This window comes from Oryctolagus cuniculus, chromosome 8, assembly GCF_964237555.1.
Source record: "Oryctolagus cuniculus chromosome 8, mOryCun1.1, whole genome shotgun sequence".
In the NCBI taxonomy this organism is placed as follows: Eukaryota; Metazoa; Chordata; class Mammalia; order Lagomorpha; family Leporidae; genus Oryctolagus; species Oryctolagus cuniculus.
Genome location: NC_091439.1, coordinates 74500806 through 74525447, shown reverse-complemented (window position 1 = coordinate 74525447; position 24642 = coordinate 74500806). Strand labels below are relative to the sequence as shown.

General features: G+C 37.1%; 1 protein-coding gene and 1 long non-coding RNA gene across 6 annotated transcripts in view; both read left to right on the top strand.

Annotated features, from left to right (window-relative positions):
- The window catches only part of CCSER1 (coiled-coil serine rich protein 1), a 1459660-nt gene that overhangs the window by 882522 nt on the left and 552496 nt on the right, over nucleotides 1-24642 (top strand). The window lies entirely within an intron of this gene.
- LOC138843535 (uncharacterized) lies at nucleotides 12674-24279 on the top strand. The gene is made up of 3 exons (XR_011378346.1): nucleotides 12674-13056; nucleotides 18718-20967; nucleotides 22119-24279. It is a non-coding gene; the product is annotated as an uncharacterized lncRNA (long non-coding RNA).

Sequence of the window (24642 nt, the reverse complement as noted above, 5' to 3'; positions counted from 1 at the left end):
AATTTAAACTTAACTACTTACAGATAGTGGCCAGCACAGCCCTGGTCAGGCAGCAAATAGAGAATAAATAATTGCTTTTGCATACAGGGAAAATTGAAAGTGAAAGCATGCTTTTTTATTATTATGAATTTATTTTTTAAAATTTTGATTTGACAGGAAATACCTGTACATTTTATAGTGTATCATGTACTATTTCAACACATATACACAGCATAAACCAATCATACCAGACATTAAGTCTTCCATTTATTTTCATTGCCCAGGAGCTCCACTGGTCTGTGAAACTGGATAATCCATTACCTTCATCTGGCTGCATTTTAGTACAAACTATCTGATGTCCCTAACCTTTCCACCCCTTAATAATCCTGGTAATCACTATTTTATATTCAGATTGACTGACTATGTCTGTCTGTCTGTCTATCTATAATTTTGACATGAAAGAAACTATTGTATTTATCGTTCTGTGTCTTGCTTATTTCACTTAACATAATGATCTTCAGTTCCATCCACTTTGCAAATGTCAGGATTTCAGTGTTTTTAAGCCTGAATAATACTCCACTGTATATAAAACTTCATTTTCTTTACCCATTCATCCACTCAATGATTTATAAGCTGATTCCATATCCAGGCTACTGTGAATATTGCTGCAATGATCATGAGAAATCAGGTGTCATGTTCATGAGCAGATTTTGTTTCATTTAAATATATCCCAAAAGTGGGATAACTGGGTATTATATTTAGTTCTTGAGGAATCTGCATAATGGCTGTACTAATTTTCATTTTTCATCAATAGTGTATCAGTATTCCCTTTTCTCCAAATCATCACCAGCATTTTTTTAAACATTTGGATAATATCCATTTTAACTAGAATAAGATGGAATCTCCTTGTGGTTTTGTATTTCCTGATACTTAGTATTACTAAGCATTTTCTCATGAGCTCTGAGCCGTTTATATTTCTTCTTTGGGAAATTGTCTGTTGAGATCATTTGTCCATTTCTTAACTGGATTTTTGTATTGTTTGTTGAATGTTTTAAGTTCCTTGCCTTTCCTAGGTATTAATTATTTACTAGGTGCATTGATCACAGATTATTTTTCTCATTCTGTGGATTTTCTTCTTGTTTTGTTGATTGTTTCCTTTGCTATGCAGAAACTTCTCAGTTTGATAAAATCCCACTTTCTAGTTTTTCTTTTATTACTTGCCTTTGCTGACGGCTTGACGTGTTTCCCCTATGTTTTCTTCTAGTAATTTGTTATATTTAGATCATTTCTTCTTGGAAATCATATTTCTTCTTGGAGGAGTGAAATTGCATATCTTATTGACTATGGTTTATCATTGAAATCTTTACATTTAGACAGTATGCAAAATACAGAGGGCTATTACACTTATCACTATTTGGATGAGCTTAATTTTGTCATAAAATGTTTAATTGATTTTCACATCGTTTACAATCCTAAAGGGTGTGTGTGTGTGTGTGTGTGTGTTTTGGTTTATCTTTACTTTTATTTTCACTTATACAGTGTCCTAGAATACTCTGTGTCCTACATGGATAAGCATTTTACTTCAAAACAGTAATTTATATACTGAGTATATTCTAGCATCAGGAAAGACATGTGTTTTACAATAAAATAACTTGATTTTCTTTTTTTAATTTATTTATTTGAGAGGTAGATTTACAGACAGTGAGAGGGAAAGACAGAGAGAAAGGTCTTCCTTTTGTTGGTTCACTCCCCAAATGGCCGCAATGGCCGGAACTGCACGGATCCAAAGCCAGGAGCCAGGAGCTTCTTCTGGGTCTTCCACGTGGCAGCCCAAGCATTTGGGCCACCTTCTGCTTTCCCAGGCCATAGCAGAGAGTTGGATTGGAAGAGGAGAAGCTGGGACTAGAACCGGCACCCATATGAGATGCCAGCCCTGCGGGCAGAAGATTAAACTACTACACCATGGCTAAAGCCCTTGATTTTATTTTTAAGGTGTTTATTTCCTCTGAAAAATTTATAACAAGAATTCACAAATGCCTATTCAATAAAAGATCCCTAGAACTTAAAAATAATTCTTACATATGCATAATAAATGTCAAAACACATATATAGACAATGACTATGGTTCATTTCATTTGGTGTGAATATTGTTTTCCATGAGGTATTTAAAAATTTAGATATCTGGGTCTTTCTATCCACTTCAGTTTTTAAGATAACTTTAGTTATTTTTTTCTTTAGAATTATTTGTTTTGCTGAGAATTTTATCTTCCTTTGGAGTCTACATAAATTCTGTAAAGATTTAAAATACCACAGATTGTTTATAGCATTATTATAAAATGATTACATTATAACACAGATACATTTTGAAAATGTGTAGTATGAAATAAATGAATTGAATCATTAACATGTACAAAACTATGCTGTAAAATTTATCTTTTACCACAAATTCATTGAAGTGTCACAGAGATCTTTTTTCGAATATTATTTTTCCTTGATAAATGTTACTTTCTAACTACACTGATTATTCCTGAACCATAAATATTTTAGAGTTTAAGTAGTTTTGTCTCCTAAATCAGTTCTGAGTTCATACTCCTACATTTGTACACTATATTCTGGAGCAGTATTTATTAGGAAGCAATTGCCTAGATAGAGAGGAAAATGTGTGCGACCTTTGCATAACTCCCTACATTGTTTCACTGTTATGCTTTGATTGATTCCTTAACCTTTATTTATGTTGTTTATATGTTATACATTTCTTTAAAGAACTCTACCCTGGGAGTGAATATTTCTGAGTGTCAAAAAAAATTTTTGGCCGGTGCCGCGGCTCAATAGACTAATCCTCTGCCTGAGGCGCCGGCACACCAGGTTCTAGTCCCGGTCAGGGCACCGGATTCTGTCTCGGTTGCCCCTCTTCCAGTCTAGCTCTCTGCTGTGGCCTGGGAGTGCAGTGGAGGATGGCCCAAGTGCTTGGGCCCTGCACCCCATGGGAGACCAGGAACAGCACCTGGCTTCTGGCTTCAGATCAGCGCGGTGCCCCGGCTGCAGCGTGCCGGCTGCGGCGGCCATTGGAGGGTGAACCAATGGTAAAGGAAGACCTTTCTCTCTGTCTCTCTCCCTCACTGTCCACTCTGGCTGTCAAAAAATAAAAATAAAAACAATAAAAAATTTTTTTGATGGATTGGACAATACTGGAACCGTGTATGATGCATCTATATTCTATAGTGCTGGAATATAGAATTCAAAAATTGAGAATCATTTCTATTTTCAATTACAGTCCAGGAGCAGTAGGAAATGGCTAAAAGATTTTGATTCCTACCACCCATGTGTAAGACCTACTGAATGCCCAGCTTCTGGGTTCAGCCTTGGCATAGAACTTGGTGTTGTGGCATTTGGGGAGTGAAATAGCAGATATAAAATCAATCTCTCTCTCTCTCTCTCTCTCTCTCTCTCTCTCTGCCTTTCAAATAAATAAAGTAATAAACTTATAAAACAGTCTAATAGAGACTAAGATAATTAAGTGAAGGTTGTGAAAAGAAAACTAAATTCAACATAATGTTGTAAGGCAGTACAAGTATCTTACAGAATTCCTGAAAAAGCAAGGATCCATCCTGATTTTGAAAAGCAGGAAGTGCTTTGAGGGCAGGTGGTATTCACATCTGACTTTTAGTTACAAACAGAATTTTGATAGAGAAGAAAGAGTCACAGACCAAAGGTAAGGTAAAGTCAACTTCTAGATGTTTTAAGTATAAAATGGATTTTATTGCAGCAAAAAAACAGACCCCAGAGATTTATTATTTACAGGGAACAGGGTTTTTGTTTCTTAAATATGACTAACAGCTGGAATATTTAAACATTTGCAGATTTACCTTTGACTCTAAGACCTATCATTATGATCAACTTTGAACTGAAATTGATCACTTGGGGCCGGCGCCGAGGCTCACTAGGCTAATCCTCCGCCTTGCGGCTCCGGCACACCAGGTTCTAGTCCCGGTCGGGGCGCCAGATTCTGTCCCGGTTCCCCTCTTCCAGGCCAGCTCTCTGCTGTGGCCAGGGAGTGCAGTGGAGGATGGCCCAAGTGCTTGAGCCCTGCACCCCATGGGAGACCAGGATAAGTACCTGGCTCCTGCCATCGGATCAGTGCGGTGCGCCGGCCTCAGCGTGCCAGCCACAGCGGCCATTGGAGGGTGAACCAAGGGCAAAAGGAAGACCTTTCTCTCTGTCTCTCTCTCTCTCACTGTCCAAAAAAAAGAAAGAAAGAAAGAAAGAAAGAAAGAAAGAAAGAAAGAAAGAAAGAAAGAAAGAAAGAAAAGAAAAGAAATTGATCACTTGGACTAGTGAGATGGCATTTGTACAAGCCACCTTGATGGGATTGAACTGGAATCCCCTGGCACATTTCTAACTCTATCGCTTGGGGCAAATCCGATTGAGCATGTCCCAAATTGTACATATCCTCCCTCTCTTATTCCCACTCTTATATTTAACAGAGGTCCCTTTTTAGTTAAATTTAAACACCTAAGAATACTTGTGTGTTAATACAGAGTTCAACAAATAGTATTAAGTAGGACAAAAAAAAAAATACTAAAAGGGATAAAGTATTAAGTTGTTCATCAACAGTCAGGGCAAGGGCTGATCAATTCACTGATTCTCATAGTGTCCATTTCACTTCAACAGGTTTCCTTTTTGGTGCTCGGTTAGTTGTCACCAATCAGGGAGAACATATGGTATCTGCCCCTTTGGGACTGGCTTATTTCACTCAGCATGCTGTGTTCCAGATTCCTCCATTGTGTTGTAAATGACTGGATTTCATTGTTTTTCACTGCTGTATAGTATTCTATAGAGTACATGTCCCATACCTCAGAAACCTGAATATAACCCTACCATACAGCCCAGCCATCCCACTCCTTGGAATTTAACCAAAGGAAATTGAATTGGCAAACAAAAAAGCTGTCTGTACCTCAATGTTTATTGCACCTCAATTCACAATAGCTAAGACCTGGAATCAACCTAAATGCCCATCAGCAGTAGACTGGAGAATTAACTCTTCTATCTAGTTCTTGGATGCTTCCGAAGCAGGTAGCTCAGGACCATGGGTAGTGAACAACTGACATAGAGAAAAATCTCTCTGTTGGTAGTTTCCTCTGCCTCCAGGTAAGGAAGCCAAATAATACTGAATTTTTTTTATAGTAACTAGATGGTAAAGCAAATTGAAGCACTCTGCAGGAAACAAATGTAGAAGAAATGCCTATATATACAGAACGATTAAATCTTTTATTAAAATGATGGGAGGAGTTGCAGCGATATGGCCCCTTCCAGTCAAGTATTGAAACCGAGAATTTCTTTCTCCCTTTGAACTCCACTCTCCTACTGGTGGTTCCTTCTTGCTTAAGCCAAGCTGAAGCCAGTGTAAGAAGTGATAGCTGAATGAGTTGACGAGTGTGGTCCATGGGCAAGGACACAGATACCTTTCTGTGGGAGGCAGGGACCACATTCTGTTCTCTCTCCTCTTTATTTTCACTCCTACCTATAATTTGCTAGTCCAGCTGTCATCATCTGCCATTTCTCATCTGTGCCTCTGTGTTTGGAGAGCGGCAGGCTGAGCTGGAAGCAGCATGGAGATGAGATGAGCAGTCTAATTGCTTACCTTCCAGAGCTCTGAAGTGTTTTTAGAGCCTGTTTATCATTGGGCAAAAGTTCAAATACCGCTGCTACAACAGCACCTTAAGCAGAAGCCCTCATAACTCAAAAATGCTGTTAAAAGCTGGTTGTTTGCTCTGAATATAAGGAGATAAATGATTGTCCAATTCAAGCTGCAGAGGGACGATTTGCTCTTTCCTTGTGCGTTGACTTCTAAGGCCCCAAGGCTGCTGTATAAATACCAAGAAGGCAGTAAGAGCTTCGTCGTGCCACCATCAAGGAGGAGGCACTCTTTAGAACTGGCTTTAAATACCTGAAGGTATAGTTCAGTGTGATAAATACCAGCACTGTTTTACAATTCTCACTCACAGATGTGGGATTGCTTTGATCGTTTCAGTCATTAGGATTTCTTGCTGCATTCTCTCCAGAATTTCTAGAGCAAGAGCAAAGGCAGAATTCATTGCCTGGCAATGGCAAGGAGTTGATGTCTGACATTCAACTGGACAGGATCTCCCCTGTCTTTTTGTTTTTTAGCCTCAAGTCCTGTGACTTTTCAATATGTACCTATAATATGGGGCAAACTCAGTAAGTCATTTTTCACCCCAAATGCCACATGCTTAAATCATTGTGCATTCTTTGTTTAAGCAATTTATTGTGCTTGAAAATACCTTCTAAAGTTCTATTTTGTTTATTAAAAGATGTAAAATTCCATCTCAAATATTAGACTTTGCATGAATTCTTCCAACTTAAAGCTCAGATACCCAGAGCACCATGTATTCCTTTTAAACCACCTATCTTACATTATATTCTAGTTAAAAGTAACTAAAATTTTTATATCCTCAATTTGAAGCACTTCTGAGCATTTATTACAGTGGATTATAAAGAAATATTTGTGTGGGCCTTGGCCATGGAATGTCTGAATAGCTGTATGAGTTTCCATAAGTTATTTAATTTAGGGTCATTTTTATCTCTCTAGTCTCATCTGTAAAATGATTACTATCTAACATATCTTAAGGTGCTCTGGTGAGGTTAAAATATATAAAGGGTGATGAAAATTAGAAAATTGAAAAGCAGGCTATAAAGCTTGGTTATAATTCCTTACTATTATTTTTAGTGTCTTTTACAAGGTAGGAAATCAAAAAGTTTATATTATATTGAACTAAGTTGGAAGTTCACAGAAATCTATACTGGAATTAAAAATTCTTTGTACTCCAGCATGCCTAAAGGGGAGCAGGTGGGAAAACATTTTCTTCAGGATTACAAAGTCAGGGCAAAACACATATACATTTATGAGTGTATACATACGTGTATATGCTTGTTCCAAAAAAAGTTCAACATTTTGTAAGAATGTGTGAGAAACAGTAAAGTGCATTAACAGAGGAGTGAGACTAAGGAAATGAAACACCATGATCAAAAGTAACATCAGGAGTGGAAAAATGAGATAAATGAAGGACTCCAATTCACTCACTGTGAATATGCCAGTAAGACTGTCATCGTTTGCTGGAATGGTGCCACAAGATTAGTTCTAAGTATTGTAGAACCTGAAACAAAGCTTTCCTTTAAGTCTACGACTGCCTTCCATGTGCTTTGAGAGTCCCACGTAAGTAAGAACAATATCAAGAGAAGAAGGGCTGTTCTGGAGCTGCATCCAAATGAAACATCCCTCCTTTTCCCTCTTTCAGAAGATGGAGATTTTTTTTTTTTGACAGACAGAGTTAGACAGTGAGAGACAGAGAGAAAGGTCTTCTTTCCATTGGTTCACTCCCCAAATGGCTGTTGCAGCCAGCGTGCTGCACCCATCCGAAGCCAGGAGCCAGGTGGTTCCTCCTGGTCTCCCATGCAGGTGCAGGGCCTGAGTACTTGGGCCATCCAGAAGATGGAGAATCTTAATGCAGTGACAGTGACATCCTCAGAGTCAGTACTCATTGGAATTGTATATTTTTCTCCAGAAATATGGACAAGTACCATGTCACAGTGTAGCCCTGATACCCAGCGGGGCATTATTGCCATTGAAATATGTGACTTGTTCAAGGTTATTTAATCAAAAGAAATGCATTAAAATAACTGAGAAAAAAAAGAAAAGGCTATGTATTTTTAGGAAAGTCCATCATAAATTTTGTTGCTCTAAACTGAGATTTTGATAACCACTGTCAAGTAGTTAATGGGATGGCAAGTGCCCTTTTCCTGATTGAAGACCAGTTAAGTCTTTCAGTAAAGCAAGGGCTATGGATGACATCTTCTGACAGATGCCTGCGTTAAAGTCCACTATAGCTCTTAAAATCAAGTGGGAGGGTTGATTTCAGTATAGGTTAGGAAGAAATTCTGTGACTATCTGGAAAAAATCACATTAAATTGCTAGCATCACCTTTGTGGTTTGGGATGGTTGGAATGGAGGGGGCTGAAGGATATTCTCCTTTTTGTTTACATATTTCATAATTATTCATTTTACAGTATAATCCACATTTCCATCTCTTTTATTTGAGAGACAGAGAGACAGATAGAGATAGGGGCTAAGGGCTTCCATCAGCTGGTTTACTCTCCAAATGCCTACAACAGCAGGACCTGGACATGAGCTAAAGCCAGGATCTGGGGACAAAAAGATCTCCCATGTGAATAGCCAAAGTCCAAATATCTGAGCCATCACTCCTGCCTGCCAGGGTCTGCATTTCCAGGAGGCTGGAGACGGGGGCCAGAGTCCAGAATTGCACCCCAGGCGAAATACCTGCTTTCACTTCTTTAATAGTACAAAGAAAATCTTGTACAACTCCAAGCAAATCAAAACAAAGTAATCAGTATTTTGGATTTTCTAAATAACCAACTCAGTTTCTGATTGAGGGCTTTATGTACTCAGTCGTGGATGAGTAGTTCCCAACTGTTGATTACTGCTCACTTGTAGAACTCCACAAAATAGGTATTCAATTATAAATGCATTTGAGTGTAATATTCATATCATGTTCTTGGAAGTTCACAATCAACATGATTATGTTAAGCCTTTAGAATCTTCGGAGTAAAAACTGATTTTGAACTTTGCTTAACCTTAAGGGGCATCTGTGATAGTCACAGATTAAATGGGAAGTATTGCTTTGTAGTGGGCTGGAACCAAATATGCTAGAATCTGCTAAGGAAAAGGGGATCACAGTTTGGGTAAATTAAAACCAAGAAGTGGAATGATGTACAAAGTGGCACAGTATGTATTATTCTTACCAAATGAAATGTTAAATTGCCTAAAATATAAAAATAGTAAGAATTTGTAGACTCATTGATTTTGGGGCATATTGGGTGAATTAAAGAGTGGAAAACTTATATGAAAATATCAACGTCCAACTGCTGTGAAAAAATAGAAGTATATGGAGTAATTGATTAAACTTGCTAATACAAAATGATGGGTGAAAAGACACCATTCCATTCTGAAAATCTTTGGTTAGGCATTAATTGCTATGACACAATATTTTGTAGCTGTTTCATTTACATAATGTACAGTGGTAATTATTATAAAATTGATTCTCTTTAAAATTATGACTTCCAATGTATACCTTTTTCTCTATATTATACTTCAATATCTCAAAGATGTGGCAATGTTAGTGTGTCTAAAATAGATCAGCAGATTTGTTCTCTCTTCCCAAACTGCCAAATCTATATTTTTCATTTTGGCAAATGGAACTACCAGTCATTCACTTGTTGCAGGCAGAAATAATTAGCTTAAATTTCTGTCATTCAGCTCTAAAATATTTATTTCTTTGTTTCCAAAGCCATGAAAAGTAAAATCTTAAAGTAAAATCTTAAAGTATATGCCCCCCCAAAGTTATTAAAGTCTTTTCCCTTTAAGTGATAATTTAAAAATTAGATAGAAATAATGAGTTGAAAAAATGGAGATCAAAATATAATGAAATGGAAGGTGAACTAAAGTTGGAAAATGAACATGGTATCTAATGTACTGGAAGAACTGACCAAGTAGTGAACTTTCTGAATTCTCTGTCCATCCTGTTCCCACTTTCTCCATCCCCACACACACTGTCACAGTCACACTCAGGGTCATACATTAACACACTCACACAGCCACTCATACACATTCACATGATCACACATATGTATCCACACATTCATATATTCTTATACACCGGCATACACATATACTTGTACAAAGTTACACAATCACGTAGTCACAAATTCATACACTGTCCCCATAGACATACATTCATATTAGTCACGTATATCCACATGAGTCTCCTGTACTCATTCAGACCACTGGCCTCACTCGGGACCATAAAGACACAAGTTTAGGATGTGATGAGCAGGAGTCACTCAACCCTTCCCCTGCCCCCCAATGAAATTTTATATATAACTGGAGTAAATAAAACTTTTGAGATTAGAAGCAAAAGCAGCCTTTTCTGTGATTTCATTCCACTTAAGTTGTATTCCATTTTCAGCATTGTTTTAGCACTACAATCTTTTCCTACCAAATATCTAGTTATTCCCACTTGTCTCGTCTCCCTCCGGTTCACTTTCCAATTCTCCTCTTTTTTTTTTTACCTATTTTATCATTTCTGTGATTCTTTGCTGTAGTTCCCTTGAAAATGAAAGAAAGATGACACTACGTAGAAAAATTTGTGCACATATTTATTTTTTGTTAAATTATTTAGCTGAAAGGCAGAGTTAGATAGGAAGAGACAGAGATGAAGAGAGAAAGCGAGAGAGAGAGAGAGAGTGAGCGAGCGCAATTTCTCATCTATTGATTCACTCTCCAAATGGCAGCAACAGCCAAGGCTAGGCCAGGCTGTAGCCAGGAGCCAGGAGCTTCTTACAGGTCTCCCACATATGCGGCAGGAGTCCAAGTACTTGGGCCATCTTTGATGCTTTCCCAGGACATTAGCAGGGAGCTGGATTGGAAGTGGAGCAGGTGGGACATGAACCGGCACCCACATGTGATGCTGGCATTGCAGGCAGTGGCTTAACCTGCTGTGTTACAACACCAGCCTTTGTATGCATATTTAAGCATATATATGTGTGTGTATATATATATATATTTAAGCATGACTATATATGTATTATTAATACTTTATTCTTTTTAAAAAATTATGTTTGAGGGAAGTAAATGTCATTTTTATTTAATAAACAATAGCTAGAAATAAATAACAGAAAAAATGGAAATTTAAATTTTCTTTCTGTAAATAATTCAGTTTTGTGAAAAATATATACATATACAACAAACATATCTAAATAGTGGAAGTATGAAACATTTTATTTCTTAAACCATTCTGTACATCATATTTTAAGGAGACTATGTTACTTTTTTAATTGGAAAAATAAATTAATACGTCTCTATATTTCAGCTCTTTATCTGGGGACCTGGCAACCTTATCAGTTGAAAGGTACTCAGTTCGCAGGGGGCTCTTACCAGTCAGGCCCGGAGGGTGATTTTCTAGCACTGATGGGACAGGGGAATTCATTGCCTCTCTGTGCATGAACAGTGCACATTGTCCTTGTTAAACGTCTCAAGTTTATTGCTGGTGTAATAAATTTCCATTACATTTCATTCATAGGAAAGAAATACATAGTCAAGGATGAAACATTGCTCATTTGGATCCTCTATAAATGAAAGATGACACACAGTTTCCTGAGGTACTTGAAATGAATATCTAATTAAATGAGACAAAGTTTAGGGCGAGAGGTTCAAAATAGTAGCTCATATTCCTTAACCAAGTCTACAAATACGCAATTAACAGACGATTAAAAAGTAAAGGACAAAAAAAAATCTTATGTGAATAATATAAATATCTTAAAAATACACCTGATTTTAGAGTTGTAGTTTATTAACCCCATTAAATGGGAAGAATATATAACAAATAGCATAAATGATAATTATAATGAAAAAAAGATGATTATGGATTCTGGACTCAATTTTCTTACCCAAGCATTTCTTTTAATCTTGGATTAACATTTGATTTGCTTCAAACATTGTTGGATTATACCATGTAAAGTAAGATAAATTATTCATTGCATGTTTTCCCACTTTTTCATTGTAAGTTTATTATATCAGTTCTAACAGATAATGATGGGAAGGTATAAAGTGAAAATGTTGATTGCATAGAAGGATGTTTCATTGAGGGGGTGATGAAAAGATGGGATTTAACATCATAATTTCAAGTTCCACCTTATGCAGACCCTGGGAATGAGCAGTGTTGGCTCAAGTCATTGGGTTCCTGCCACCCACGTGAGAGTCCTGGATTGGGTTCCTGGACTCCCAGCTTCAGTCTGCTTCAGCCTTTACTGCCATAGGCATTGAACAGTGATCCCATGGAGGGGGATAAAGTAAAATAAATAACTGAAATATCAGAAGAGCCTGTATTCCTGCGAAGGAAAAGACACCCTCAAGAGCAAGGAGAGTAAGAAGCCTCACTGACACGTTTGCATGACAGATGCATAATGCGAGCTGTGTTGGGACCCATCAGTGGAATACTTAGAGACAGAGAGCTGCTAAGTTGGTTAATATGAATTCAAAAAGCAAGTGTCCAAATAGAAGACAAAAAACATTCAGGAAAAAAACATGATTTACCATGCTGAAGCAGAATTCACAGAAGTATATAACATTAGAAACTCAAGGAAATGCCAGATTCCTGAGAGCTTTCACTGTTGGCTTGGTACTTTCTCGTTGAGATCTCCTGCAAGCATTTGAAGAAGTGATAGATATAATTAAATATTGTTTAAGGAGAATATTATCTGACAGCTGAGTATCAAAGGATTTGACAGAAAAAGATCAAGAAAATGATGGACTTTATTATAGAATTTTTGTTTTGCATGTTATAATTTTTCTATGGGTCTGAGGCTTTCTAATCTACCTTACCTTAGATAATTTTATGATTATCACTTGAATTTTATTTAGAGATACTTGATTCATTGTCTTTGTTTTTCTCCACAGACAGTTCAACATCCTAAAAGTCATAAATTACTTTTTATAGAAATGTTTTATTTAATAAATATAAATTTCATAGGCACAACTTTTGGATTATAGCAGTTCTTCCCCAGATACCCACCCTCCCACCCCAAACTGTCCCACCTCCTACTCTATCTCCCACCCCATTCTTCATTAAGATTCATTTTAATATCTTTATATTCAGAAGATGAACTCTACACTAAGTAAATATTTCAACAGTTTGCACCCACACAGACACACAAAGTATAAAGTACTGTTTGAAGACTAGTTTTACCTTTAATTCTCATAGTACAACTCATTAAGGGCAGAGGTCCTACTTGGGGAGTAAGTGCATAGTGACTCCTGTTGTTGATTTCATAATTGACACTCTTATTTATGACATCAGTGAGCACCTGAGGCTTTTAACATGACCTGCCAAGACTATTGAAGCCTCTTGATTCCACAAACTCTAACGTTATTTAGACAGGGCTATAATCAAAGTGGAAGTTCTCTTCTCCCTTCAGCAGAGAAAGGTACGTCTTTCTTTGATGACCCCTTCTTTCCACCGGGATCCCACTCACAGAGATCTTTAATGTAGTTTATATTTTTGCCACAGTGTCTTGGTTTTCCATGTCTGAAATGCTCTCAGGGGATTTTTAGCCAGATCTGAATGCCTTAAGGGCTGATTCTGAGGCCAGAGTGGTGTTTAGAGCATGTGTCCCTCTATGAGTCTGCTATGTGGCCTGCTTTCCATGTTGGATCATTCTTTCCTTTATAATTCTATCTATTATTATTAGCAGACATGTCTTATTTATGTAATCCCGTTGACACATTCCTATCTTTATAATCAGTTATGAACATAAACTGTTCACTTTAACTAGTAAGATGGCATTGGTACCTGCCAATTTAATGGGATTTGGGTCCCCTGGCAAGTTTTTAGCTCTACCCCTATGGTAAGTCTGTGGGAATGTGTGCTGAACTGTACATCTACTGCCTTTCTTATTCCCACTCTTATTTTTAACAGGGATCAATTTTCAATTGGATTTAAATACCTAAAAATAATTCTGTGTTAAGCGAAGAGTTCAACCAATGATATTAAATAGAAAAATAAAATACTGAAAAGAATAGAAGAGTAAGCTGTTCCTCGACAGTAAGGACAAGGGCTGATCAAATTTTTGCTCATAGTGTCAGTTTCACTTCTACATGTTTCCTTTTAGGTGCTCTTTGCTGCTATGCAAGTGCCCACCCCAAGATAATATCTTGATGTATATTCTGGATGACTGTTTCCAATGCCTATGGACTAGCATTACTTTATGGGTTCTACTGCAAGAGAAAACTCTGCAAAATAATTGTCTTCATTTCTGATGCTAAGTTCTAACTATGGAAGAACAGTTGGGAAAAATCAGAAACAAAGAATTCTCATGATTTTGCAGAACAGATCCCTAGATATTGACAATGCCATCACTGGCAGTGCTTGAATTTTACATGACAGTTGCCAGGTGTTCCAGGCTTGCTTGTTTTTAAAGTTAAAAAAAAATGTGTCAACACCTTCACAAATGAAGCAGAACATTCTGCCAGCATAAAATGCCTGACTTACTTTTCAACTAAGTGTAAACCAGCTGTTTAAGAACCAAACAACCCGTTTCAGTGCATGCGAATTATAATGTCCCAATTCTTCTGTTCAAAGGGATCACTCACATGTGTCTCTGGTACCTCAGAAGCCATGTGGATTGTTGACAAGCTCCCAAGTATGAGCAGACTCCCAAGTATCATTTGACTGAAATAATCATGACTCAGGCCCACTTCATAGTTGTTTGTGTATCACAAAATATGGTTTTAAAATGATCTGTGATCTTCCTTTTTATGTGTCAGTTGACCTTGTAAATTTCATTGTAGAAACTAAACTGGAAGAAAGAAAAAAAACACTGGCATAATTTTCATAGTGATTTTTGTTTTCCTTTATCAAAGTGTTCATTTTTTAAGGATAAAATTAGTTATGTTCTTCAGAGCACGTCTATGCAGGCATTGATCAGGATATAAGGAAACCCTGGATCCTTCACTATAATTCAGTACATAATCTTCCCCTCTTTCTTTGTTACTACTTGAGTGAAAGTTACCATTGTTGAATCAATTGTCCCTGCAAGAGACATAGGGTCTTGGAAAATTCTAGATGATCATGTAATTTTTGAAATTGTTATAACATCCTATTGAAATGGCAGCAAAAGAGCATTTGTAGAGGATGTGATCCCACAATTGCAATGAAGTGGTTGAGTATCTTCTGCAGATGGGAGAATTCAATATATTTCTAAAGATGGGAAAGGAAAAGCATATTAGGAACTGACAAATCATTCGGGAACATTGACAACCTGTTAAACAAGCAGTGGGTCATGCAGCTGGAAAAGGCAGTAACTATCACATAGACCCCCACAGAGAAGCACGTGACTTAGAAACTGGAGAAGGTCTGGGTTAACACATTAGACTGTGTTTGGGGACAATTGTCCTTGCACAATGAGGAATGAATTTCCAGCAATCTGCAATGTAATGTGATGGGGGGGGGTAATATATATATAACAAGTGGTAAGCCAAGGTTTACTTTTCTAAGGAAATGAACATATGATTTGGGAAATATCTAGGATATCTAATAAAACATTCTTAAAAACCAAGGTCTATAAAGAACTCAAGAAACTCAACAACGATGCAAACAGTCCAGTTAAGAAATGGGCAAAGGACTTGAACAGGCATTTCCAAAAGAGGAAATTCAGATGACCAACAGACACTTGAAAAATGCTCAGGATCATTAGCCATCAGGGAAATGCAAATTAAAACCACAGTGAGGTTTCACCTTATCTTAGTAGAATGGCTCTCATACAGAAATCAACAAATAAATGCTGGTGAGGATGTGGGGAAAAAGGTACCCTAATCCACAGTTAATGGGAATGTAAACTAGTACAGCCATTGTGGAAAAAATTATAGAGATAACTCAGGAAGCTGAATGTAGATCTACCATATGACCTGTCAATCACAAATCTGAGAATTTTTCTAAATGAAATGAATCAGCATATGAAAGTTATATGTACCCCCATGTTCATTGCAGCCCAGTTCATAATAGCTAAGATGTGAAATCAACCCAAATGTCCATCAGCTGATGTCTGGATAAAGAATCTATGGTATATTTACACTATGGAGTACTACTCAGCAGTAAAAAAAAAAAAAAAAAAAAAAAAAAAAAAAGAAATCCTGGATGCACCTAGAAACCATTACACTTAGTGAAGTAATCCAGTTCCAAAAAGACAAATAATATATGTTTTCCCTTATCTATGGTAAATAGTAGAGTACCAATAATGCAGTATAGAGGAATGAAACTGAAATTTGAGATTTGGTGATTTTTTATAGCCCCAAACAGTGTGTTTTTATTCTTCTTACTATTTGTTGAATTCTTTAGTTAGTGTAGGGCTAATTATTTGAGTATAAAGTAAACTGAAAATAGAATATTGTAAAAATTAAGAGATGGATTAGGAGAGAAAGGAAGAGGAAGGTTGGGAGTGAGGTGGGAGAGAGGGTAGGATGGGAAGTATAACTATGTTCCTAAATCTGCATACATGAAATATACTAACTTTGTTTACCTTCTAAAATTTAAAAAAAAATAGTAAAAACTAAGAAAAAAAGAAAAACAAGGTCTCTACATTCTGGCATTTTTATGCCCTCAAACATAAAATAAAACATAAGAACATCTTCTACTTTACTCAAGAGCCAAAAAGCAAATCCTTCTCTTCTCTAGTTAACCATGCCCCACAGTCTTGCAAACTCCCAAGCAGCTTTTAGTTGCTTCTTCCTTAAATGGATATGGACAACTAAATATCCCAAAATACTTAAGGTCAGAAGCAACATGAAAGCAAAGGCCTTAACAATAATAATAAAAAAGTACAACAAATTTAGAGATAATAACTTAATTGCCTTAGAAAAGGGAAAATACCAGTTTAGGCTGGCCTATCAGTTTCTGATTCACCCTAAAGTCTCCTCCATCACAGGGCTTTTACATGAGCTTTTCTATCCACCTAAGATTAATGTCCTTTTTCACTCAACCCACCCCATATTCGCTTTCACATTTCTTAAATAAACCTGACCTAATTTACCACCCCCTGGATAGATCCTCCTAAACCATCCATCCCAGGACTTTATCATAAATGCTAAAGAAGCATTGTGGTCTGAACAAGATTTGGTTCCTGGACTCAGGCAGATGTTTAAATGCCAAGGTCCCAAGTTAATGGTTCTAAAGGAGTGAGAACTTCATCCAGTTATGGTGGTTAGTAGATGGGACTAGTGGAGGTCTTTGGATCATTGGGGACATGCCTTGAAATAGCTTTCAGAAGAGAAAGTTGTTTTTAAAAGCCCAAGTTGGGCCCATCTGCCCTCTCCATTTGCTGTTTACCATGAGATCCTTCCTCTGACATGCTGCACAGTTGGTGAGTCGGGATTACCACTCTCATCAGAGGCCAGACCAATGGGCTGCCTGAAATCAGGCTTGTTCCTCAAAACTATGAGCAAAAGAAAGTTTTCTCCTTACACTGTTAGGTTTCTCAGGTATTCACGTTAGTGATGAAAAACTAATTACTGAGAGAAGTCTCTCTGTTATATGAATCAATGCTTGTTTTCTTGTATATAAGTCTTCCTGTATAGATGCTGTTTTCCACACGTCTTGATATGTAGTGTGTGCTACCTTATATTATTCCTTATTGCAAATGTCTAAAATGTGAGAAGATGAGGCAGAGGGCGTGTCTTGTATATATAAGACTAGAACAGTGCCCTACAGCTGAAGATGACACACTGTTTTTGATGATAATATACCTACAAGGGCACTCACAGTCTCTATGAATTTTTTCTACCAGTTATAAATTCTGCAGTCACTTAATTGAACTTTTGAGCCTCCAAATCTGTATTGAGAAATCTTCGAGAAAAATTTTTTAAAGTTTCTAAAGTGGTTCTCATTAATATGTGAAAATGTTCTTAAAAATTACATACTATATGAAATAAATATAAATGCTTTTTATTTGATATAATCCCAAGTGAGAAAATATTTGATACATTCTGTAGATTTCATGCTTTTTCACAATTGGGTTCCTGTTTTTAAAATGTAGATGAGGATTTTTTTACTATTCTTTTCAAAATCCATCCAACATGTTTATTTCATTTTTATTCATGTAAAATATCAAATCAAAACTTCATTATAATTGCAATATTCGATGCATCTCTATCTATAATCCTCTCTAGTGTTCAAAACTGTAATATGATTCTTTGATAGGTATCTTTCTTTTAAAAATCCAAAAAGTTTTTTTCTAAATATTTATTTATTGAAAGGCAGAGGCAGAGCAGGAGTTGGGGGTGGAGACAGAGTGAGAGGGAGAGCGAGAGAGAGAGAGAGCAAGAGAGGGAGGTACTCCATCCATTTATTCACTCCCCAAACGGCTCCAATGGCTGGAACTGTTCCGATATGAAGCCAAGAGCCTGAAGCTTCTTCCCAATCTCTGACGTGGGTGCAGGAGCCCAAGGACTTGGACCATCTTCTACTGCTTTTCCAGGCCATTGCAGAGAGCTGGATCGGAAGTGGAACATCCGGGACTCCAATGAAAGCCCATATGAGATGCCATCATTCCAGGTGGCAGCTTTACCTGCTATGCCACAGCGCCAGCCCCTAAAGTAGCTTTTTATATGCTGGGTCTCTTTTAAAATTTTTTCCTTTATATAGTTAGACTAGACAGGAAAGTAACATGCAACCTTGGGGTATTATAAAAACAGACACAGTCTATCCATGTTTTTCTGGTTTATTATTAACCATTTTTTGGGTGATTTTTAAGTACAAGCCAGTTAATTTTGTTGTCCTTGAGTATTCAAACACTATAGACTGTAACTACATCAAGGCCTTCTAAATGTAACAAATTAAATATTCTCTGTATGTATGGTTTTACATTTTTATAAAGTTGTTATACTTTGTATGGCTTCTTGATACGAAAAGCTTTCCTTTTATTTTTAGTAATGGACATTTAAATTTTAAGATTTAATTACTTTGAATTATTTCCTTTTCATTGGTGCTTTTTAAACCTCAATCACTTTCTGTCTTTTTCACTGTTTCATTACTCACATGGTAAGATTCAACTCTAAAAATCATGTTCCCGAACTCTCATTTATAATTCTCATAGAATGAATCAGATCTCCGTACTGTTGTACTGTGACATTGGAACATACAGTTTCACTGCTGTGTGGTAACAGAAGAAGAAGGTGTCATATTTTCAAGTGCCAGGATAAGTATTGCTTTCCTCACTTCCGTCTTAATCCTATTGATCAGAACTCAAATTGCTTGTCTCCAACACACTTGCAAGTTGTGCTGGGGAATGTTAAAAGTAGAAGGCGTCATAGTCTTGGGGAACATGGAGAAGTAAAGTTAGAGTTGAAGTTAGCTGATTTTTATCTTTTAGTGTTATAGTTCAGTCCAATATTTTTTTAAAACGGTTTACTTATATATTTTAAAGGCAAATTACAGAGAGAGAGAAGGAGAAACAGAAATCTTCTATTTGCTGGTTCACTCCCAAAATGGCCACAACCACGGGGGCTGAAGCAGGCCAAAGCCAGGAGCCAGAAGCTTCTTCTGGGTCTCCCACATAGGTGCAGGGACCTTTCCCAGGTGCATTACCAGGGACCTGGATTGGAAGAGGAGCAGCTGGGATTCAAACAGGCTCCCATATGGGATGCAAGCATTGCAGGCTGTGGCTTAACCTGATTTGACACAGTGCCAGCTCCTAGTCCAAGGTTTTGTTTCATTTTGTTTTGTTCCAAAAGGATTCATTTATTTATTTGATGGTTGATGGGGGCAGGTAGGGTTGCGGAGCCAGAGAGAGATACTCCATCCTCTGGTTTACTCCCCAAATTCCATAATAGCCAGGGCTGGGCCAGTTGCTGCCAGGAACCAGGAAATTCATTCGTGCTGTGCACATGGGTGGCAGGGACTCAAGTACTTATGCCATCCTCTTCTGCCTTCCCAGGTGCATCAGCAGGAAGCTGGACAGGAAGTAGAGTACCTTGAATTCAATCTGACACTCTGATATAGAATGCCAGTGTCCCAACTGGCAGTTTAACCAGTTGTGCACAATGCTAACCCTTATAACCCAGTTTGAAACCCAAAGCATAGATTTTTTATATGTAGCTAATATTTATGTATATATTAAAGCATGTGTATATTTAGCATGTGTATCTCCTCAAAATAATCTCTAACTGGTTTTTAGCACTCCCTTTTCAATATCTATTTTTTTAAATATAGATGTTTTATAATTCAGTATGAAACTCTGAGAAATAAATCTCCAGCTTTTGAGCTGTCTAAACAAAATAAACAAACCATGTATATTGATTTACCCCAATCACAAAAATAAATCTAGGCACAATTATAGCAAATTGCTTATTCCCCCTTTCACTAACTTCTGATATTTTACCAAATATTTTTCCATCTCTGATTGTTCCCAATTCTTGCCTCCATTTTTCAAATATCGCCTCACTTTGCTCCTCAAGGCAGTGGAACATGGCACTGTGTTTGGGCCAGTGCCACCCACGTGGGAGACCTGGAAGGAGCTCCTGCCTCTTGGCTTCGGCATGGCCCAGTGTTGGCTATCACAACCATCGGGGAGTAAACTGGCTGATGGAAAACCTGCCTCTCTCCGCTCTTCCTCTAACTCTGTAATTCTGATTTTCAAAGTAAAAATTAAATCTTTAAAAAAAGATATTTAGATTTCCGATTACCTTCACTGATCTGAATTTGATTCATGGCTGAGCTTATAGATGAAACTTTAGCTTTGATGGAAAGTCACTGTCTAATTTGTATTCCTCAGGGGCCGTTTTTAGATGTATGCAGGTGTCCAGTGAAAGAGGTATTTAGACATATATTGAAGAAGTAGCCAAATTTCATTTAAACTATACATGAATATTCTCTGGAAAATAAGCTGAAATCCTCATGAATCTTAAAGACTCTAAAAGTAATATATACCAAGTTTTCTATCTTCAAGTTACCTAAATCAGAATTTAAAAAGCAATGTGTATGTCTAAATGTTTCTTAACAGGTAGGAAGTTCTCATTATTGCTTTTTTTTCTTAAGATTTATTTATTTATTTGAAAGTCAGAGTTGCACAGACAGAGAAGGAGAGGCAGAGGCAGAGAGAGGTCTTCCATCTGCTGGTTCACTTCCCAGATGACTACAATGGCCGAGCTGAGCTGAATGGAAGCCAGGAGCCAGGAGCTTCTTCTAGGTCTCCCACATGGATGCAGGGGTCCAAGGACTTGGGCCATCTTGCACTGCTTTCCCAGGCCATAGCAGAGAGCTGGATTGGAAGTGGAACAGCCGGGTCTCAAACCGGCACCCATATGCGATGCTGGCACTGCAGGCATCTCATTCTTGCTCTTTGAAGGTACCATAGTTTTAATATTATTTTTCTCTCAATCTCATACAGGTGTTGAAACACCAAAGTCATAAATTAATGATATTAGGAGGGTGGAAACATCCAATTATGGTGGTTAGGAGGTAGCGATAGTGGGAAATCCCTAGGTCTCTGGGGAGTCCCCTTGGAAAACAACTCATGTAAGACAGTTAGCTATAAAAACCTGAGCTGGGTCCAGCCTCTTGGCTGTCTAGCTTGCCGTGTCATGTTTCCTCTCTGCTTGCTGTACCATATAGGCTGGGGCAATCACCAGAGCACACATTAAGCTACATGGACTCTAACACTCCAAAACTGTGGGATAAATCAACCTTTCCTTTATCAGTAGTTAGTCTCAGATATGCTGTGGTAATATGAAAAGCTGGCTAATAAAGAGGTAAAACTTAACTTTTTTTTTTTTTTTTTTGACAGGCAGAGTGGACAGTGAGAGAGAGAGAGACAGAGAGAAAGGTCTTCCTTTGCCGTTGGTTCACCCTCCAATGGCTGCCGCGGCCGGTGCGCTGCGGCCGGCGCACCGCGCTGATCCGATGGCAGGAGCCAGGAGCCAGGTGCTTTTCCTAGTCTCCCATGGGGTGCAGGGCCCAAGCACCTGGGCCATCCTCCACTGCACTCCCTGGCCACAGCAGAGGGCTGGCCTGGAAGAGGGGCAACCGGGACAGAATCCGGCGCCCCAACCAGGACTAGAACCCGGTGTGCCGGCGCCGCAAGGCGGAGGATTAGCCTAGTGAGCCGCGGCGCCGGCCAAACTTAACGTTTTATAAATTCTCAGCTCAAAAAAATTCCTAGGAAATGAAGTTCCCATTGCTCATTAACCCTTGACTGAAAAATCACTCATATACAACTTTACTAGTGGCATAATGTCAAATATTATATAGCTATTTAAGGGCTTTCATTACATTCCCATATATATTAATTTTCTTCTAACTTGTTAAGGTGACTGCCAGAATGACTTAGAAAAGCAGATGGCAGTGATTATACCGTGTTATATATGAAATAGGCATCACATAAGATTTTAAATTATGTATTCCTATGTATAACTCCTACAACAACTAAACATTCAAATTTCCCTGTCTCCATTCTTTTTCTCAGACATGCAAAAATATATTTATCTTCTTTCCCTTTAGCTCTTCAACTTGCAGTAACTTCGGAAACATACTTCAAATTTAGAGGAAGATAAACAATATTCAGCTATCAAATGATATATCTTCATTTATGGTATTTTTCTCTAATTGGGAGCTTAAATATAAAACCTGCAGCCAAAATATAATTTTCATTATTTAATGGTAGAGATTCTATATTTCATGGATAAACTAAACTAAGAGGTTTTATAGTGAATTTTAATTGTAGAGTTTATACAGAATTATTTAGTAATTTCATATCCCCCTGGATAGTCTGAATTTCCTTGACTCTTGTGATGAATAAATGACTTCAGAAAACCAACTCGTGATGAAATCATTCTGTATTTCTAAAATTTACTGGCAGCCCCAAATAGAAGCTTTTGTGAAATGAATATATATTGGTGGGGTAGATTCTTTATCACTCTAATATCTTCTAAAATCTGTAAACTGTATTTCAACTACACAGTGCACTGTGGACAAGGGGAGATCAAATGACAATTTCCTCTGAGTTTTTCCCATGCTAAATGATTCTTTGTTGACAGAGCAAAGGTGTAGACAACAAATATTTATAAGAAAATCTTAAAATGAAGGCTAATATTTAAGGCTGTTAGTATGCTGAAAGAATAATTTTAAAAGACTAACAATTGATCTTTGGACAATTGACCTAAAGACATGAGCTCCTCAATAGTTTTTCCTAATATTAATTAGAGAGACAACTGTCATCAATATTTATCCATTTAATGAACAGAAGTTTAGGTGTGAGAGAGAGGGTTGGCGCAATAAGAAATGAAGATGTATTTTCTTTATCACGAGAAGATACCTTCCATCATTAGAAAACTAGAAACCATAAATTGCAGCAACAACAGTAAAATTAGAGGTACAGTAACTGGATCTGGGAATGATGATGAAACTAATTTGGTATGTTCCATGCACTTATTTGCCTTTACATGGCATATTCTGTGTATTTTTATCAGAGATGAAGCAAAAGATGAGAGAGTCAAATAATTCACTGACTGTCAGATAACAAATGGTGATACAAGGCGTGCCAGATTCCAGAGCCTGAATTTAGCTGAAGCTAATAGAGAGAATGAAACACACACACACACACACACACACACACACACACACACACAAGAAGAGCTTTAACATATGAAAGGCTTTCTCATCTATGTCATTTTTTTAAATGAATCACACTAAATAAATAAATAAAAGTAATCTCAAGACTGAGAAAGAAGTAGAAATTGGTGAATGAGCAGTAACAAAAATGTTTTATTTGTAGATAAAGCACATTTAACCACATCTCTGCACAAATGACCTGGAGACCTAAAGACCCAGTACTGAACCATAGCAATGGAAAATGCCTGCTCTAAGTAGATAAATAACAAGTATTATGTTTGTGCAGTGTTATGAAATGTTTCTTTAAAACACACCAGAAAACAGAAATACTTCAGCTGTAACTTAAGAAATACTTTCCAGGACCATTTTTCTACCATAATTTGATAATCTTTAGTCAGTTATCAGGAGCCTGGGACATTGGCTGACACTATAGTTATTCTTTGACATCAGATTGGTCACCTCTCTGAATTGTTCTTTGTTTCAAGGTAAAATTAGGCTTTTACTTTCTGCTTTACCTAGTTCATTGGCTCGTTTTCACAACCAAGTGGGGATGTTTATACAAACACACTAGTGTGTTGCTGTATCTACATGCAGCTAGCCGTCTGTATGTGTTTTGCACCTGAAAATTCAACCCATTGAATATTTTAAATTCTTGAAAATTATTTGCATCTGTATAGAACATGCAGACTTTTTTCCTATTGTTTCCTGATCAATACAATGTAATAATGATTTATATAGCACTTAAATTATACTATGTATTACAAGTAATAGAGATTATCTAAGGTGCATGGGATAGGTTATGTTCAAATACTTCACCATTTTAAATAAGAGACTTGAGAAGCAGTGGAAGCAATAGATTTTTATGTTCACAGGGATTCTGGGACCAATCCCTGATAGGTACCAAGGGATAACTCTGCATATTGAGGGGTGTGTGTGTGTGTGTGTGTGTGTGTTTGTGTGTATATATTACACATATATATGCACACCTAGATATAAATATAATTTATATATACATATTTTATATATAGTATTTATATATTACATATACATATGTACGTGTATATGTATGTCATATATGTATGTATATAAGTATATATCATGCATCTATATATACATATGTGCAAAACATGTATACATACATGTATGCATATATAATATATAGATATACATAATCCCTTGTTAGGGTACGTGTTGAGAGCTATATATATATATATATATATAAAACATATATTTAAAAATTACAAATTAAACTACATTTTGCTGAACATTTAATAACCTGCCTCTTTTTTTATGTAAACTGTTTAAATCCTTTTAAAACAGCCATAATACTGAGATAATACCTTTCATTGCCACAGATTCATGGATTTGGTAGTACAGATTATTTGTGCAAATTAAGATTACAGATGTTTAGCAA